A 20575-nucleotide genomic window follows, 5' to 3' on the forward strand; every position below is an offset into this window, starting at 1 on the left:
GGAGAATTTATTTATTTTATTCTCAGAGGTTTTTACTTTTATTACAGAAATTGATCAAACCTGAAGTTTTGGGAGATTTCTATAATATATTTAAATTTTTTTTTTTACTTATTTACACACTACTAGTTCTGAAACACGTTTGAAATTTTACAAAATATTAAGCAGTTAATTTGTTTTAGTATTTTGTCTATATATATATATATATATATATATATATATATATATATATATATATATATATATATATATAATTTTTTTTTTACATTTTATTATTGTTGACATTTGTAAATTTGAAAAATAAATTAGACTTTCTAAAACTATAAATATTTTTTGACTCTCAAAATCATAGTATGTCCCACTAATGCAATTGGACTAATATAATTTAATAATGTTATAAGAACATGCACAAAACAATTATGTGACTCATTTTGTAGATAAATTTTTTTCTGCTTCCAATTGCTAAGTACTCTCTGTGTGTTCTTGAATATGTAGCTTAATAGGAGACACATTACAACCCCAAAACATGGTTTTAAGATGACCGCTCCTGTGTGGCTATAATAGCAGATGGATTATGCTTATTACTAAACTGTGTTGTTGTTGTTTTTACTTCTTTAAAATTGCTTTAAGTTTTCTGTGAGGGGTAGGCTTTAGGGGATATGTGGATAGAAAATGCAGCTTGGATTCTATAGAAACTGTATGTGTCCAAGCAACATGTGTGTATGTTCTTATTTCCAGATGTATGATATACACATGTGTCATTCACCTACAGGGAGAAATACGAGGAGAAATCCACAGGCCTGCATTCTACAAGGTAACGCATTACCACATAAACCAACGTTGTCTTGATGCACATCTTGGCGAAGACTTTCAAGTAGCAGAGCCCAACCAGCCAAATCTTTACACTGTGTGTCCTGGATCAGGGTCCAAATACAAAGTTTAACAGCAACCAGCGCTTATGCCACCACCGCTGTAACTGTCAACTAAGGCTACGAGAGGATTGCTGGAAAAGTGGGCGTACTCTCTGCAGGTAAGCAGAAGATCTCTCCCTTATATTTCATTACATCCTGCCTGCACCATCCAATATCCTTCCCGGGAATCTTCACACATAAATGGGGGTTGAAGGGATGCCTTGGCTTAACTAAGCTAAAATTACCGCGCTGAAGAAGTGAAAAGCTACAGAATGAAATGTTGGGTTTGTTTTTGCTGGTAGGGATTCAGAATGTTTGTTGATGTGTGTGTATATCAGGAGAATGTGATCCGTCTACATACCCATCTAAACGCGCATGAACATCAGTTCCTAGCAACAGGCTGCTCGCAAGACTGCAGGGGATTGAGTAAACGGAAGAGTGCAGCAGAATAGAGAACAAAATTTTTTGACCTCGCCACCAGGACACTATATCTCGTGATTTGAATACACAATTAAGACTGATAGAGATGAGCGCTCTTCTTTTCTCTTATTCAGTGGGAATGGACTTTAAATTAGGAAATGTTGTCAAGGGCGATGTCCTTTTTATCACAGGATGTGATGGTTAGGAATGATAGTCCATGTGAAGCAAACGATTGGCCCCATTTTAGCTGCTCGCTTAGGGAATGGTCATTCCTGGATCTCTGGCAATTACAGCTTGCTATGCACTCCATTCGTGAAATGTGCTGCACATCTGGAGTTCTCCAGACCACTAACCTCTTTAAGGTAAATTCACAAACAGTTTTTAAAAAGGCGTGTGAAGAAATGTGCAAGAAGGATTTAGTACAAATTAAATATTGTTTTATTTTCAATTAGTCATTTTATAATCAAAGGTGACTAAAATCTGTGAATATGCTAAATATTAAAGCGATTAATTGCATGCATAAAACAAGATTTAAAAGCTCGGAATATGCTATTCGTTATAATCGTGGTAGAAAGCAGCTTAAGCAGCTTTTTTATATCATGAGAAAGGATTGTTTTAATTGAGTCTGTTTTGGGATGTTCGAATCCGGTGTTGTAAATATTTAGGGCTTCTTTTGGAGCACTTCCTGGTGTTGAAGCACTGTAACTGTGGACTAGACTGTGAGAGGGATTCTCCAGAACCACAGATGGGATTTCAGGACGTCATTATTAGGGAAATCAATATCACTTTTTCCACTCAATCATCTTCCTCATCGTGATTCATCATTGTCAGCTCTGTCCATTTCTAATGTGTATGTCCATTCATTTATCACTTGGAGAAACACGTATGGTTTTGCTTCACATCGTAGCGCACTCAAAGTGTTGCCATACACTCAACTTTAAGTGGGTTATTAAAACCAATAAACTTTCTTTTGATGCCTTGTTTTCGTGTCTTCCATTAACGCCGCTTTCTCTGAGCCTGTCACGCGGTCTCTGAGTTTGTAGCGCGAGTCCAATACCCAGATCTGTAATAGCCATCGCGACGTAATTTGTGTATTACTCCAAAATAACTGCATTACTGTGCTGGATGATGGTCGCCCGCTTCCGGTTTTCTGTGTGTCCGTCCTCTCCCTTCTTCGGAGCGCCGCTTATGTTCTTCTCGCAAACACTCATCTTTATCGCACTCTCACCCAAGTCTCGTGTCTGTGGAGTTTGGCAGGCCGCCGCCGTGTTATCTAAAAATGTCGTGTAGACGAAAACAGAGGAAAGAGAAGCCGGTGGGAAGATGAAATCGCGCGCTGCCTGTGGATACTTGTTCGTTTGGCGACCGCGCGGTTGTCAGCTTGGCACCGGTGATAGATACGGTACGCCAAGAGCACGAGCCACAGGTTAATCTCAGCTGGACTGAATGATGCGTGATTCAGCTGCGGAAAACGATTAGTGTTAAAGAGCACGGCCTTTAGTCTGCACGAGCCCTTCTTCAACTCCGCCACAAATGCATGTGCGATATAGACTTCGGATTTTTTTTTATTTTTAAACGCTTCGTAATGTGACAGGTAGCAAACATTCAAGGATGCATAAGTAAAAAAAAAAAAAAATATGTGTTACAGGTTGGGCTTTGACACCTGCGTGCAAAAAGGTTGTTCGTAAATGTATAAATTTAATAGAAATCGTGTGTTTGCTGTGTGTTGGACGTCGTTATCTCGTGTGATGAATATGTTAGCGCTTGAAAATAACGTTTCATTGTGGAGAATGATGGTAACAGTTGCTTATATCTCAGCCAAGTTAGCCTTCAGTTAATCTATGTATTATTTTGCCTTAAAATGCTATCTGAATTGTTTTTTGCCGAAATGTAAATGTGCCATTTTAAACTAAGTTTGTGCCGTTCGGTAACGTGAGATCAGGACGTGCCTACTGAGACCAAGCCAGGAAGTCTTTTTGAATTAAAACGCTTTAAAATGTGTGAATTCAGTAAAAATAATGTATTTATTTAATTACTTTTTTCCCTGTTTGTTTACTGCAATATAAAAGGGGTCGGTATTCTTCTGGAAAGAAAAGCCAGAGAGCGGCGTTTGGCGATTCAAGACACTGTGATAACTGCATGATTCACAGACCCCGCAATAACGCCGCCTTTGCACTGCCTGTCCAGTACAAGTGTTTCGAGAGATAACAAAGTTATTTTTATTCTGATGCTATATGATTGGCTTAGTGTCAGCAATTGGCTAATACTTCAACGGCTTTCTCATAAACATTTTACGACTTCTTTTCGTAGTCCGTTGCTGCGAGGTCTTGGCTTGTCGGTAGTAGTGTGTGGCTTCAGCACCACGGACAGCGGAGCGGTCGCTTTGTAATAGCGCGCGATGGGTCTATTTGGGAATAATTGTACTAAATTGATTTGGATTTGATGGGGGTGTGTGTCCTGAAGAGATGGTGCGCTCGCTTGTGTGTTGCATTTGTATTAGCTCCTCTTCTGCAGGCTGACTCACCACTGACGAGCCGCCCCACGTCACTGCGAGGCACGCGTCACTCAGGAGCATGCAGGACTCTGTGGGAAATGTCTCAGAAACCTATGAGAAAGCTGCTGTGTAGGGAGCTGAACAGCTTGAATTGACATCCGTGTGGCAAAGATGTGAAATTGTTGTTTCTAGATGAAGAAACGATGCACAATGAGCTCTTTCTCTTCTCTTCTGCCTATGCAATCTCAGTAAGACTTTACATTTATTTTTGAAAGAGGAGGCGTATACAGCAGACTGGAGCAGGAACTCCCACTCATGTAACCAACTTTCATCTCAATGATTCAATTATGTATGACTAGTGTGTCTGCCCAACTCTCAAGTGTGTGTGTGTGTTTGAGGGAAACACAAGGGTACTGGAGGAAGCGGAAGGTTGGCAGAGTGCACATTTTGATATGCTTTTAAAAACGTGATCAATCGGCTTGTCCTAAAGATCTTGCCATTGCTTTTTTTTTTTTTTTTTTTTAGTTATGTGTTATTCTTTTGTGTAAATCTTATTAGGAGCATTTCCAGCGTGAGATGCAGATGGCAGTTGAGCCAGTCTTGCTTTGTTTTGTCTCACAGCATTCTGGTATAAATCTTTACTAATGATTTACCAACCATTGTGGTGGTTGGTTATTATTCCAAATCATTACTTGTTTGTTATTATGGTGTTGTGAATTGACTGACAGTGTCTGATAATCAATCACACACAGTGACATATGGTTCTTGTGGTGTATTTAGCTCTTTCTGAATCTGTAAATCACATTTATGGCATGTTCGTGCTGCTGTGAGCTAGTATAAACCGGAAAAACAACTCTGTTACAGATGAGAAGAGAGGGTCTGAGCCGCCGGTCATTTTTTTTCAAATGTCAGAAAAAACAATTACCTTTCATACTCTCTTCTCTTTTCTATTTCTTCTCTGTCAAGGTTGTCTGTTTGATGGAGGCCTGTGTTCCAGTGGTCAGGTTTGCTGGGATGGTAAGTGCTGCCATATTTTACAGTTTCAAGTTTTTGACTTTGTACAATGGAGCTTCATTACTGTAGAAGAAAGCTAAATAACGATAAGACAGTTGTGTAACCATGGCACAGCATGATAGCACCAGGCCAATCTACAATCTTTTAACATTTTGTTTAGATTTCATACATCAGTCATGCCATCCTTTGTTATTTTGTGTGTGTATAATTACATCAGTCTTGCTTCATTGTAATGCTGATAAATCTACTGATGTTATTATAAAAAATGCTGTAATGATTTCTATATATAGGTTTTTTACTATTTTGTAGCTGTTAGCTAAAGCTGATATGTGCAGTAGAGTGCGTAAAAAAAATCATTGACTACACAGTAAACACTCACTTTCACCAGCACCTGATCTTACCTAATCAGTGTTCTTCGACCGTTTCCATGGCAACTGTGACATCACACAACTTCACCTCTCCGTAGTCTCTGTTTATGTCAAATGGAAGCAGAAAGAGCAGGGGTGAGAAAGGGAAAGATACCTCAGATAAACGCTTATAACAAATGTTCTGTTTGTGACTATCACAAATACATGAAATAAAAAGCTGATATCAGCAGGTCGTGTCCATTGTCTACATTGCTAGAATGTAAGGTTTCTGTACGTGTGTTCAAACAGACTTAAACAGACTTTGGTTTGTTACAGATGAGCTGTTTGGTCAGTGTCCTGCACAAAAGCAGGAAAGGTTTCGCACAGGGTGACTGCAGTTCTACTGGACAGACTGCAGTCATTGCTGCAGACGCTCATGAAGAAAGGTAAGTTTCACATAGGAAACTGAAAGTGCTTTTTTAGTGCAGACTGAATTTCTATGCACTTTTACTGCTTTTAAAAAGATGGTTGCCATAGCAACAACACAATGTAAACACAATGGGCCAAGTGATTTATTCATCCACCAGCATGTGACAGAAAATCATCTAAATGTTGCCACAGTAACTAAGGTCAAATGAATACTTATAACATATATATAAATGTGTGTGTGTGTATATATATATATATATATATATATATATATATATATATATATATATATATATATATGAAAAAGTACATGAAATTCATAGAAATTACTTAAAACACCAAATTTGTGAATAGACGTATATATTAACACGTGATATATAACTTTTAGGTAATATGTAATGTTATTACTTAATGGCTACTACAAATTACATTGTTAGAATGAAAACAAATACAAAGAGGGCATTCATAAGAACTTATGCCACACGGTGTTTTAAACTAGATTTATTTAGTTCATCCTGTCTTTATAATAGAATTTCTTACTTTGGCATTTACCAACATTATAAGGCTTTTTGTTTGCTCTGAGCCGATGTGAATTCTTTTTCAGGATTAACTTGGCAGGATGATGTCACCCAATCAATGATAAAGAAAGAGCTCAGCAAAGTTCGAAGATCCCACTGTCTTCTGGGATAAAGAATGGCCCATCCACAGAGTAACTCTTACTTTTGTTATATAACGTTTCTCACGTTCCCTTTTTTATTTTACTGCATTGATTTCTTTCTGAATCTGCCCATTATCAAAGGTCTCAGAGTGGCCCTGCAAACCAGCTCAAACCCAAAATGGTGCAGCCCTATATGGACTACATGATTGTTGATCCACCTCAGTCATCTCTCCACATGCAGAGCCTGGATCCTTATAGTTACCAGCGAGTGAGAGAACCAAACACAAAAGCTCCTTTTGTTGCACTGCTTTGAATGTACATTGAAGCATTGGTCTACAACTTTCTCTTTAATTTCAGCATCGTGTCTTTTTGCCTTACAGTATGGTTACCAAGATGAAGAGGAGCGTTCTTTGAACCTGGTGGATGGAGGCAGATACCCACCGGCCTCCTCTCGCATTAGGGAAATTCACAGCTTCCTCCATCTCTAGATAAAGATGATCAGCTTCTGCAGGATCTGATGACTCTCCTGCTTTCTTCACCTGCACAGCCTACATCACGCCATCGTGGCAGCACCTCACTCCACCTCATCTTTTTCCAGGATTTGGACTTCCCACTTGACTACAAGGACTATAATAAGGACTTCTTTTCCCAGGATGAAAAGATTAATAACCAACAGGAGCAAAAGAAAGGTCCTCAGAAGTATGGAGTGTTTTCTGGGTACAGCGGTGAGATGGTGTTAATGATTTTCTTTTAAAATGTGTTCATACAAAGTATTTGCATATTTTATCAATGACCTCTGATACTTCGACCCCAGGACCCACTCAGCAGAGCCTGAATGAGCTGCTCCTGCAACATGGATTTGATTTAAACCATCTGAACTCCTGAGGAGATGGAGCGTCTGTTCACTGTCCTTCAGCTCCTGCAAAATGAACCTACAAACAATCTGAGAAAATGTGAGCACCTTCAAATTTTACTTTTATAGAATATCAGTATACAAATTCAAGATATACAGTACACCCCATAAAGTTGGAGTTCCAAAAATAAGTAAAATCATAAATGATTGTTTTCTTCATCCAGCTGAAACAAAGGATTCCTCAGTGTCTCCAAAAGTGGTGAGCATCAAATGTTTGTGCCGTTGTTCTACAGACTGCTACCAGACTTACTACAGATCATGCACCTGACTTTCAGTTATTTCTAAACAAAACAATAAATTTGAGCAGAAATGCTGCTGGGAGACACATGACAAATCAAAAGAAAATAGCGTAACATCGGCTTAAAATATTTAACATGGACTAAAGATAACAGTCTGTGGACATCATACACTATGTCCATTATACAAAACCTATCAGCTCTGCAGACTGCCTTTAGCTGAAATCTGTCAAATAAATAAATAATAAATAAAAAGGCTGTGTGGAGTATTCCAGACTTCAGTAATATTACAAGGATGGGTTGATCTCAGTAGTAATTCTATATATTATCTGCAGGGGGCAGCAATTGTTAACTTAAAATATTATGAACATAAATACATTATATTTGGGAAACGAGAGCCATGATTATGTGATGTGTCTTGTAGGTCTTTTATCTTTTAGGCCTCTTAGCCAACATCAGTGTATCTCTGAACACAGTATTTTAGGTGCTTCTGTACTGCTAATTTCCTTTCCTCACCCCTTCAGCGCTGATCCATCAATAATCATGGTTGGCTAGAGAATAAACCTGCACTGCTGTATTGCCCTCTCAAAAGCATTTTATAAAGAATAAAAGAGAAAAGACTAGAGGCTGCAAATAAAACAACGACATAGTACATTTAACATGAAATTCTATAAAAAACAATTCTACTAAAATGTTAATGTTGAATTCAATGTGTTATTTGCAATTTCTAAATGATTTTTGAATCATACATGGAACATATGGAGCATATTATAGACAGTTAACTTGACAAAGCATGTATGTGCTCTATTAGATGAAGATTACGGAGGGGGAGATGACCCATGTGGTGGAGAAGGCTTCTGTCCCAGCTAAAAATTCCTCCTTCAATTCTCCACTCCACCCGGGTCCAGAAACCTCCCCAGGGTTTTCAAGGGGGCCTCCCAGGATAACTCCATCCCAATAGGTTCTAGTTCACTAGGACCTTCATCTCTCAAACAAGAAGATGGACGACTTGGAAAGGGAGCCTTCAGTGCGAAGCCAGAAAAGAATGAAACCAAGTTTAAAGAGGAATTTGGATACATTGTCACCAATCAAAGGTACAACTAACAGTTTAGACTGTTGGACTGAGTGTTAGTCTATGTGGGTGTTCTTTTGTCTGAAAATAAAGTAGTCATGTGGTATTTGTTTTCAAAACACTACATTAACGAAGGACCTAGGGGCACATGTCAAACTGGCTATTCAGTGGAGAGTCTGTTTGTGTGTTGTTTTTTTGTGAGTTCTGTGTCAGTTTGTGCTTGTGAACGTGTGTGTGTATGTGGGCGTATGAATGTGTATGTGTCTCTACAGCCTTCTCACTCTGTCTGATGGGGTTCATCTACTGAAGACCCTTGCTGAGAGGATCCATCTCACCACTGGCTCTTTCATCAATATCAGGTAGGCCTAGGTTTAGAGCAGGAGGTGGAAACAGTCCCAGAGTTTGCTTTGGTGGTGACCCCCTAAGCTTTATTTAATTTGTAAAGTTTGCAAAGGCATTTAACGAACACATAATTTGAAGATATGGAAAGTGTAAGTAAAGTTAATGTTTAACCTAACTTAATGGTTTATTTATTTGTTATAATAATTTAATCAATGCAAACAGTCTTGATTGCTGTTTGTTGATGTGGTTAGAAAGCAAATGCTAATCCCACTAACCCTGTGGTGAGCTGGAACCTTGGTCAATTGTCCTTGGAAGACAGAGGGGGATGGCTAAGAGGGAAAGAATGAGAGAGAAAAGGTTATGGAATGATCTCAAAAGTGGATTTGCTCCACTACTTGTCTTCCTTTATTGCTTGGATCCCAATATCTAACACACACAATCAGGGTCTGAAGTTAACACCCGCCAACCCACCAAATGTGGATGAAATTCAGCCGGGGTGGGTAAACTCATTAGCCAATTTGACAAGTTATGATTCACGAACTGTTATCACTTTGCATGCCATCGCTATCAGAGCCCTTGCCCTAAGATGAGCCTCCAAGGCAAAGCTTAAAGATGACTGCCTAGTGGACGAGAAGCACCGCGTCATGGCATGCATTTACAATTTGAATATGTGAATATTTACAGAGAACGGAAAGCTATTCAGCGATTCAGATCTTGTTTATTTCTGATAGTAGCCAAATTGGCTGATGAGTAAGAAAAATGAACTTCACACACTGCACATAATCATATGGGAAACTTGCATGTGATGAAAAATTCTGCTCTACAGTGTGGTTGGTCCAGCTGTCACTTTCCGGGTGCTCCCAAACAGCCAGAATTTAACAGCAAGTGAGGTGTCAGAACAAGCAGGTAAGTAATGAACACGATGTTTCATGTCTATTGGTGATGTCTGTCATACAGTTGTTTCTGAGACACAATAATGGCTCAAAAGACTTCAAACGTAATGTAAAACATAAAGACCTGATAGGCCTGTATTGCTGTTTTGACATTTTTAAAATAGCAAATAGCTTTTAGTTTGTTTTACCACTGAGATGTCACCAGTAAGAAGTCTTATTAGGGAGGACCATTCTTATTCTGAAGAGCACTTAATTCTGGTTTTGGAGGAGAGGGCCTGTTTTGTTGTATATGTATCAAAAATTAATCTGTCCGACATTTAGATGTACACTGTATGCTGTCCTCAGAGACCTAGACTAAAAGTGACCCACATCTGCTGAATTCTATCTTAATGCACCAAGCCTATATAGGACTAGTATAAATAATGCAAACAGTAACTGAACATTGGTATAATTTATTATATTACAACAGCTAACAGCAAAACCTACGTGAAGTTTTGCATTATAGTGATATTTACCATTGTATTTAATCCTGAAAAAAATCACTGTGCAAAACCTCTTGTGGTTTATTGCTTTATTCAGCGGGCTGGTACAGAGTACATGTACATGTCTTATTTGTATCAGTATGTTGAGAAAGCATTAGAATAAGCTATCTGTGACTGTCTTCACGTTTATTGTTTCACATGCAGTGGCTCAAAAGAACCTTCTAGAAACAGAGACCGGTCTAAAGGTGCTTCAGGCAGGTGTCGGGGAGGTAAGGATGTGTAGAAGCATGGACACTATGTCTTAACCTGTGTGCCCGTTGTTTAGTCCTTTTCCACGAAGTTCTGTCTCTCGTATGCTCGAGGAGGGAATATCTCATGCAAGACCCTGACACCCACCCCGTCTCATTTGCTTTGTTGCTATGACAACGACATCATACGTGTCAAACTGTCAGGCGCGCTCACGACTCCAAAGCGCGCGACCGACTGGCATCCCAAATGCTTCTCCCCTCAGAACGCAACATTCCCGCGAAACACCACAATGTCCGTGCCAGGGCTGAGCGAACGGCGTTGTTCGTTTCCCGCGAACTTAAACCTACCAGCCGTTACAGTTACTAACAAAACTGAACGGAATCAATTGTCAAACCAGCGGGAGAAAAAAAGGAGCTCTACGGTTACCGCACGTAGATTTTGCTCATCTTCGGCGGACCACCGGGCGCGAGCGCTTTCAGTCTCCATTAGTTTATTGATTTTTTGGTGAGTTCAACTTTCTCTTTAACTTAATTAAATGGTGCATTGCATGAATGCCATCCTATATTATATCAAACATGTTTGTTAATTATACAGGGCGGAAAAAAGAAATCTGCTTTTTATCCACTGAATGATCCACCTACCTCTAATTTCAGTTCACTTGATTTCATTGACAGCGGTTTTTTTTTTTTTTTTTTTTTTTTTTTGCTTAGAAATAAATCTCTTACAGACCACATGCGGCAGGGAAAATGTTACCCTTTTTATCACATATACTGTCTAACTGGTTTTCCCAGCATTCATTTTACTCACCCTTCGAAGTCAGTGCTTTCAGGCTCATGAATCAGAATTGTAATAAACGAGTTTACTGGCCACCTTAAAGACGGGCCAGCCTGTTTTTATTTGAATCTAGGAACCTGCAGTAGTCGTTAAACTGTTTTCCTTGAACTGCTCAGTGATTTGTTGAAATAAAGAACGCGCAATAAAATGACCAATCAGAATGATTTGCACTCAGAATCTCCGCACAGACAGTGATGTCAGGTAAAGATGGTTGCTGTGGCGACAAGGTCAGTGCGGTGTGCACAGAAGTGATGATGTAATGCCCTGGCTCCTGTATATGGTGGTCTGCATCATTCCAACAGAGGACTAGAGAATATTATGGGACTCGTATGTGTTGAAATGCCTTGTATTAAACGATTTTTCTTTCCCTGCTTTTCTCTCATCAGTTCCTTTCTGTCTGTTCTCTTTTTAATGGGCATTGCGCTTACATCAAACGTTGTAATGTTGCCATAGCAACCAGTGACCCTGCTGAGATCATACTTCCAGACAGCAGGGTGGGATGGGTAGTCCTGTTTTAAATTTTCGATTTTAATACTTGTCTCTTCCCCTCTTCACTTTTCCATTTTAAAATGTTACAGATGCGCAGTTCTTTATGGTTCTTCTAGGATTAGAAATAGGGTTACATCTCTTGTTTGTATCTGATAGTTTGATGGAAACAGCATAAATTGGGGCCATGAGATTTATTACGATTTGTGATTCGTATGTTTGTGTTCATCTCTCTGTCTTTCCAGAAAAACGATGGCCATGCGTTGCCAGTGGCAACACGTGTGTACGTGACAACACCCAGTGGGTGTTCCTCATGTTTGTGGGTGTGGCTTGTGTGGGTGGACTCTGGTGGGGCACTGACCATCGCGTGCCTGCGCACCCATGCCCGCCAGTTGGCCTCAGGGAAACTGGGACTTGGACCTGAGGCAGGAAATGTGACGCATTATGAGTACCAGGTTTGGAACTGTTTGGCATGCGCGCTGCATCACATCTCTGCAGTGCAAACCTTCTCTGCAACCAAGCTATTTTAATCCCGACTGATTTGAGCAACTTTGCTTGTGGTAGCACGTTATTGCCAGACAATAATGCGATCCGATTTATTTGATTTGAGCATAAGCGAACCGGAGCAAACTGATAAGCTGCGATATTCAGTTACGGTGAATTGCAAATGCAGCGTGTGCTGCAAACTGTCTTTTCTTAATTTACCAGGATCTTTGTCGGCAGCACATGGCTGCTAAGTCCTCTCTTGGAAGGCAGGACTGCGGGGTCGGAGCTGCAGGTGGTGCTGGTCAAGGAGGAGGGGGAGGTGGTGGGGGAGGAACGGATACGTCACGAGTCAGCAGCGTGTCATCACAGTTTAGTGATGCGGCTCAGCCCAGCCCTAGTTCTCACAGCAGCACCCCCTCCTGGTGTGAGGAGCCAGCGCAGTCTAATATGGATATATCTACGGGGCACATGATACTGGTAGACAAGCATTACCCTATTTACAGTGCAAAAAAAAAAAAAAGAAAATGTACTTCCAGCGCATAACGTTAAAGGCCCATTTACACCAAGAATGAATTCATCACTACATTAGCATTCACAGGAATATAAAATAACGTTCTATTATATTCAGATATAGTGTGTTATAGGCATGCTGTACATAACATAGTAATAGCAGTATTACAAGTAACAAACCCTAAACCAAATCCTGACTTTTACATTATAGTAACTAGTAAGCATGTGTGGTAATTTTACTTATTGTTGTTTAAATGCACTGTAAAAATGTATCCGCTGTACAAATGAAGCGTAACTGTTTGTAGTTATAGTCCTTGGTGTGAACAGCCCTTAGTCTTTTCACTTTATTTAATGCTTTGAATGATAATTGCCCTTCAGCTGCTTATACCCGTTCATATTTATGCCACGGTTGTACAAAGAATGTTTTGTTTCTGTGTTAATTTTATTGGTTTATTAGCATTCTCTAAATTTTCATGTGTTTTTTAAGTATCACATGAATGAGCAGCTGAGAAATCAGGGGTCTCTATTCTGGTCTCTCTCATGCTTTCTAGGCGTATATGGAGGATCATCTAAAGAATAAAGACCGTTTGCTCAAAGAGTGGGAGGCTCTGTGCTCCTACCAGGCAGAACCCAGCACCATCTCAGCTGCCCAAAGCGAAAGTAATGTCAAGAAGAATCGCTGCGCCGATGCCGTGCCCTGTAAGTAAGACCCTGATGCTCTCCTACCCCCTGCATGTCTTGAAACTCTTTCATTTTGTATTTAAGTGTGTCTGAAATGGCATTGTGCAGTGCACAAATTGTAATACGACCAGTGTCTCGTCGCACATCCTGATTGACTTTTCCTCTTTTTAACGGATTAGGTGTGTAACCAGCAGTTGTTTTTGCAGATGATCATTCTAGAGTGAAGCTGAAGGCCGAGATTAACCCTTCCAGGACAGATTACATCAATGCCAGCACCATTGTAAGTACGTGCACTTGATGGTCCTCTTGGACTTAATCATGTGACTCATTTCTTTAGAATCGGAAACACAACAGTTTGAAGGGCCTTTATTATGGTCTCTTTCCTGCTCTCTGTAGCTGAAATCTAAGCCTGAAATCTAAAGCTAGAAAGCCCTCCTTTCCTTGCATCCCTTTCTGTTACCAAGGCAATAATCCATTTATTCCTCATAGACCTGCAAGGCTGCCACTGGTTTCGGAATCCCCCTCTCAGTGTTGCCATGGTTACGTTGTATTGATCTCATTCAGCATGTGTAGGTCTGGAATCCCCTGCTGCTCTGTTGTAGTCAAGAGCGAAGGGATCATCAATTAAGCCTTCATGCGCCTTGGATCACATTAATACCCTGTTGTCGTGGTGATGGTCAGATCCAGAGTTAAGAGGGCTAAAGCACTGACCCCTGACCTTTTGTCTCCTGTTGACCCTTTAGATCGAGCATGACCCCCGGATGCCTGCGTATATTGCCACCCAAGGTCCTCTTTCACACACCATCTCTGATTTCTGGCAGGTCAGTCAAATTTGTGGATTTAATTAATTATTTGATGTAAAGATATTCAAGTTGCTTGAAAATACACTACCAATTGAAAACATTTTTTAATGATATTAATACTTTTATTCATCAAGGATGCATTAAATTGCTTTTTAAACTTCGGTTTCGGTATCAAAAACTTTAAGCTAAACAACTGTTCTCATGTTTAATATTAGTAATAGTTCATTGAATGATTTCTAAAAGATCATGCAACACTCAACACTCAAGTAAAAGTGAGTAATGGCTGCAGAAATTTCAGCTTTTATTTGTAAAGCACAGCTAAACACAACTACCGTTGACTGACCAGTGTGCTGTACAAAGTAACCACAAACAGAATTGAGAAGTTGCAGACCTAATAGCTCTTGCAGGTTGGTCTATCAATAGATCTTTTAGGTAAGAGGGCGCTAAACCATTGAAAGATTTAAAAACCAATAAGAGCACTTTAAAAGGGATCCTGTAGTGCCCTGTTAACCAGTGAGGGACAGGAGTAATATGCTCACGCTGTCGAGCTTCCGTCAGGACTCTGGCAGATGCTTTTGGACCATCTGAAGGTGGTTTAAAGTGGACAAACTAACCCCCAAAAAAAAAGAAGAGTGCTCTGCCTAAATTAGTAAAAGAAAGAAATGACTTCAACTAAGAAAAGCTTGATTGACTTGTCTGTCAAGCTTTAAGGCACACACCAGATTTTTCACCTATGACTTTATTTAAGATTTAGATTTGTTACACGAAGGGGCAAACATCACAATCTGTTTTACTCTTAATCAGACTTAAAACATTTTGACACCATGCTTTAAAAGAGCATGCCTTTCTTAAAAAAAAAAAGTAGGCTTATTTTCCAACTCATTTTCCAAATAGGCTCACTTTCAAACAGCTGAGTTTTACCATTTTCTAATCCATTCAGCCGATCTCGGGGTCTAGCAGTACCACTTTTAGCTGCAGCTTAGCGTAGATCATTGAATCTGATTAGACCATTAGCTTCTCAATATTCTATAATATGTTTCAATATTTTTCCTATTTAAAACTTGACTCTTCTGTAGTTACGCCATGCACTAAGACCAATCCATTCTTATGTTTCAAAGGAATATATAATAGGTAAATATAATAAACATTTTTAAAAACATTTTGATGCCACGCATTTGAATGGAAAGTGTATTTACACAGTTATACAGTTCTGTGAATTCATGTATATTTTCTGTGCATTTATGTAAATGCTGCGTAAATGGCACATTTTGTAAGCCGTGTATATTGCACAGATGGTTTGGGAAAGCGGGTGTACAGTCATAGTGATGATGACGGCTCTGGTTGAGGACGGAGAAAAGCAGTGCGATCGCTATTGGCCTGATGAGGGCTCCTCTCTCTACCACATCTATGAGGTTTGTCCGAACCTATCCCCAGATTTTTGCTTTATGTGGCGTAAACTACATCAAACATTATGTTGACCTTTAATTATCTCACTCAGGTGAACCTGGTGTCTGAGCATATCTGGTGTAATGACTTTCTGGTGCGGAGTTTCTACCTGAAAAACGTCCAAACCCAGGAAACTCGTACCCTCACTCAGTTCCACTTCCTGAGCTGGCCTGCACAGGGCATACCCACCTCCACAAGGCCTCTGCTGGACTTCCGCAGGTACTGCACATGCTCGCGTACATAGTGTGTATGTATTTCTGGTTATATATATTGTATTCAAGTATATATTACTATTTACACATCTAGGTCCAATAATCACTTGGTCGTGATGGTTTGCTTTAAAGGTAATCATTGGAGATAACCAAAATTGTTGTACGAATCTGAAGAGTGTACAGAAAGTAACTGCGTAATATTAATAATAAATAATAATATTAAATAAATATTTAAAAGATATATATATATATGATTGTAAATATTTCAATTTGATATATATATTTGTGTTTTATTAATTTACTATTATACATTTACTGTAAGTTGGGCTGAGTAAGCATATTTTAATATTTATTCATATAATAATCACTCTTATTATTATTACTACATAAACTGTTTAAATATGAGTTCTTAAGCTGTTTGTGTAGTAATTGTACATTACAAGTGCCATGCATAAAAAAGACTAAATAATTTTTATTAGGCAAAAGTCATTATATCCAAACTTCCGTAATTGTGACCACTCCTCTGTGTTTGTCATTTCCACGTTTGGTCTTTCTTCTAGCTGCCATTACATGATCTCATTCCATCACTCCTCACTCCATGTTCTCCATTCTCTCCAGTCTCTTTGAACCTCTTACCCATCCTGTCTCTTTCTGAGAGCGATGGAGCGCAGTAGCGAGTATTGCACAGCTGTCTGTGTCATTTTTGTGGTTTGCAGCTAGTAGTCTGGTTCCAGTTGCATAGTCACAAAAATGAGCACAGACAGGTGTGGCTGCAGCAACGCTGATGAAACGCTCCATCGCCTAACTCCCTTCTCCCACTTTCTCTCTGCGTGATTCTCTTTCGACCTCTGCATCTTAATCTCCTTTCATTTCCTATTCTGTCTCTCTCCTTTCTTCACTCATGTTCTTACATTTCATGCTTTCGGTGTTGATGTTGCTTGTTTCTTACCACTCTTGACTGTGGTATAACTCTGCTCTTTTTGATCTTTCTGGCTCTCTACTGTGGAGTGGTCCTGATGTTTTCCTCTGATCTCTGTGGGAGTCTACTCTACATAAAACTAGATTTTTACAGTGCTTGCAAAGCGACCACTGTACCAAAATTTTTCTTATCTTTATTCATTTTGTTTTTCACAAATATCTGCAATTATTTTTGTCTCAAGCTACTTGATATATTCCAGTCTAGGCACCATTTAAACTTTGTTTCATGGTTAATTGTGAGCTTCATCTAGATGTAAATGTATTTGTTGTCATCATCAATACTAATCCTAATCATCAAAATATTGTATAAATTCTATAAAATAAATAATACCCAGAGCAACATATTTATTTTTTTGTATTTTCTGCCATTATAGATGAAAATAACAATAATTGTAATACTATGTTTTTTTCCAAAATGAAAACTGTATGTCATCAGTACAAATACCAGTCATTGTTATATTAAAATTAACATAAAAAATATACATATATATACACACACTGCTGTAAAATTTTTGGGGTAAATTTTTTTTTAAGAATGATTTTTATTTAGCAAGGATGACACAAAATCTGGAATAATTATGTTTTAAATAAAAGCAAATTAAACTGTCAAGGTTTTCACACAAATATTAAGCAGCAAAACTGGAATATTTAGAAATATTTCACCAAAACAGCATATTAGAATCATGTGACACCTAAAAAAATGTCTGATAATTCAACTTTCATCTCAGAAATAAATTACATTTTCAAAGATTAAAACATAAAACAATTATCTAACTGTATAATTAAGTGACTTTTTACTGTATCTTTCAAATCAAACCATATAAATGTAGCCTTAATGAGCATAACATAAAAACATAAAAAATCATACCAAACTCAAACCTTTAAATGGCAGTATAGTATATACAGTATAGTTTTTTTTTTTTTTAGTTTATACATGTCTATAAGCATTAATGTAATTAACATGTAGAATGTTTGTTTAACATGACAGATTTTAATGATCTTCTTCAAGCAAACCTTTTTACCGCATACACCTTTATAGTGTCATGTGCATTCCCCCTGCAAAGCTGACAGAGATCAACATGTCGTAACAACTGCTAAGCGTCATTTCATGCACTCAGAAGTAAAAAGCCTAAGAGCTGAACTAATCTTTAAAAGTATTGCTGCCTTGCAAGCACTGGTATTTGCTTCAGGCAATCTCTTTTTCTTTCCTTCAGGAAAGTCAATAAGTGCTACCGTGGCCGCTCCTGCCCCATCATTGTGCACTGCAGGTATCTCTAACACATCGATGCATTTTTTTTTTATTAACTGAAAGATAAAGGACTGTAGTTTGATACGATTTAAGAAATAAAGTTTTAAAATAAAATCAGTATACAATATTGTTGTATCGGAGTGCTGCATTGATTCTGAATCTACTGTATGTTCCCATTTGGCACATAAGATGTTTTTTTCAGGCGTATTTCTCACAGTGCTTCTTCTGTGCAGTGATGGTACAGGCCGGACTGGAACATACATCCTGATCGACATGGTTCTGAACCGCATGGCTAAAGGTCAGCACGTGTCGGAAACTTGTGAAGAAATAGTTAATGTTTAAGAAAGTAAGGCACGCTGAAAATTGCTGTTTTGTTTTGTTTTGAACTCAGGAGTAAAGGAGATCGATATTGCTGCAACCCTAGAACACATTCGAGACCAGAGGCCAGGAATGGTGCGCACCAAGGTAACGGAGGACAAAACTGTCCCAAATTAATAATAAAAGAACTACTGTACCCATAAAACACCACAGTATCAGCAGCCTCTCCTATTCCCTCAGTTGCGGTAACTGCTCTATATCTTCTTCACTGGTGCTGATTGTGTTATTAAAAGAGTTGGAGTAGTGGATTGTGAAATAGAAATGCTGATCTGTGCTTTTTCTTTTCTCAGGATCAGTTTGAGTTCGCACTGACCGCTGTGGCAGAAGAGGTTAATGCTATTCTGAAAGCTCTACCGCAATGAATCGAATGCCCATGACCCAACAGGCACACAAACGCATACATACACACTCACAAATTACACGCATGAGTGCATACACACTTTCTGTGGCCACTGAGGTTAGTATTAGGGATGTGCATGAGTAATCATCTAGTCGAGTATTCGCTCTACACCTAGCTACTAAAAATAATAATCTATTAGCAAATTGGATTTTCTTTTCGCTCTTACTGTATCCTTCACTTAAATCAAGTACAGCTAAAGGGTGTTGGGTTGCACTGTGCTGTAGAGGGGTGAGAGATTTTATTGTGCAATATTTTAATCTTTATGGTTCTTGCTAGTCATGCTTTCCATTAGATAAAGATCCACTTTTACGGTGCCAAGAGTTGTAAGAAACTATTCGTGCAGCCTTTTCTTCACAGCAGACTCTGCTATTAGCAAATTAAAATGTCGACTTGATTTATGAATAATATTATGATAAAATAGGTAAATAGCAGATTTTAAACATTAAAATTAGATTTTATTTTTAACTCGGTGGGTAATAGAGCTTTTATAATTATTTGAAATCTTTAAAGAAAGGCATAGTTTAATTTATTTTGTGAAACCATTATAAGCATCGTGTAGGCTTATGTCTGCGAATAAAACTGAAAAATATTGTCTTTATTAAATGATTTTTGTTTTCAGTGTTACTGTACTTGACCTCAAAATTACTCAGTGCCATCCTACTCATTTTTGCTGCTTTCCTGCAACTGAACCCAAAACCCAACTCAAAACCCAACCAGTTTTGCCAAATATTACCTTCCCACAGCATGTAACATGAAATCCCCTTAAATATAATGCTCACACACAACAGATACACTACTTGGACCTGTATTTAAGCTCTTCTTGGGTCTGATTTCTTCCTCGCCTTCACTCTTGGTAACAAAGATGTAATTATCTAAAGGGAAATGCGTTTCTCATTATTTCTCCCTCTGTTTCAACGCGGTGATGACTTAGTCCTGTTACGTACATTTCATCAAGTGTAACGTGAGTTTGCTTCACAATCCACTCGTTTACTTGGGAGGGAGAACAGAAAGTGTCACGAGCAAAAAGTGTTGCTGTCGTCGGGTTTCACGTTCGACGAGCCTCGGTCAAGTGCAGGCTTGCATGGAATGCGTGCCCTCAGAATTCGAATCATCCCTCTGCCCCTTGAATGTCTTTTTGTTTCCATTTTACGGTTTTAATCTGTTGCACAGAATTATGACAACTGCCTGCACATGTAGAACATAATGTGGGGGGAAAAACGCATCGCATTGAGCCTATACATGTCTCCACTGTTAAGCCCAATGACTCCACATTTCTTAATTTCAGTGACAAATCCATCACACTTCGTTTTAGGAGAACTCCAAGTCAAATGCTGACGTGACAGCAAGAATTTAAAGTGGCGGATGTGTTCAATTTCAGATCAGACTCTGGAGAACGCGCCGCTGTGGCAATTATTGTGAAGCCAGACAAAGAGATTCCTTTCCTTCCTCGTTGGTTGAAATATCTTTCTCTACTTCTCTCTCTTTCTGGTTATTATGGTCAGCTTCAATGTTCTATTCCTCTTGCAAGTCGGTAAAAAATATATATATATCTATTATATAAAAAAAAGATTTTGTATCTTGTGATAAGTAATAAAACTTGTTTGTGAAGTGATGCAGCAGCATCACTGTGTACATGTGTCTTTTTTATTTAGTTG

At 38.8% G+C, this 20575-nt stretch overlaps 1 pseudogene; it reads left to right on the forward strand.

The window, feature by feature from the left end:
• The first annotated feature begins 750 nt into the window (after window positions 1-750).
• On the forward strand, window positions 751-19572 carry LOC122346783 (annotated as a pseudogene).
• The last annotated feature ends 1003 nt before the right edge of the window (window positions 19573-20575 follow it).

Source organism: Puntigrus tetrazona, chromosome 6 (assembly GCF_018831695.1).
Source record: "Puntigrus tetrazona isolate hp1 chromosome 6, ASM1883169v1, whole genome shotgun sequence".
NCBI classification, from domain to species: Eukaryota; Metazoa; Chordata; class Actinopteri; order Cypriniformes; family Cyprinidae; genus Puntigrus; species Puntigrus tetrazona.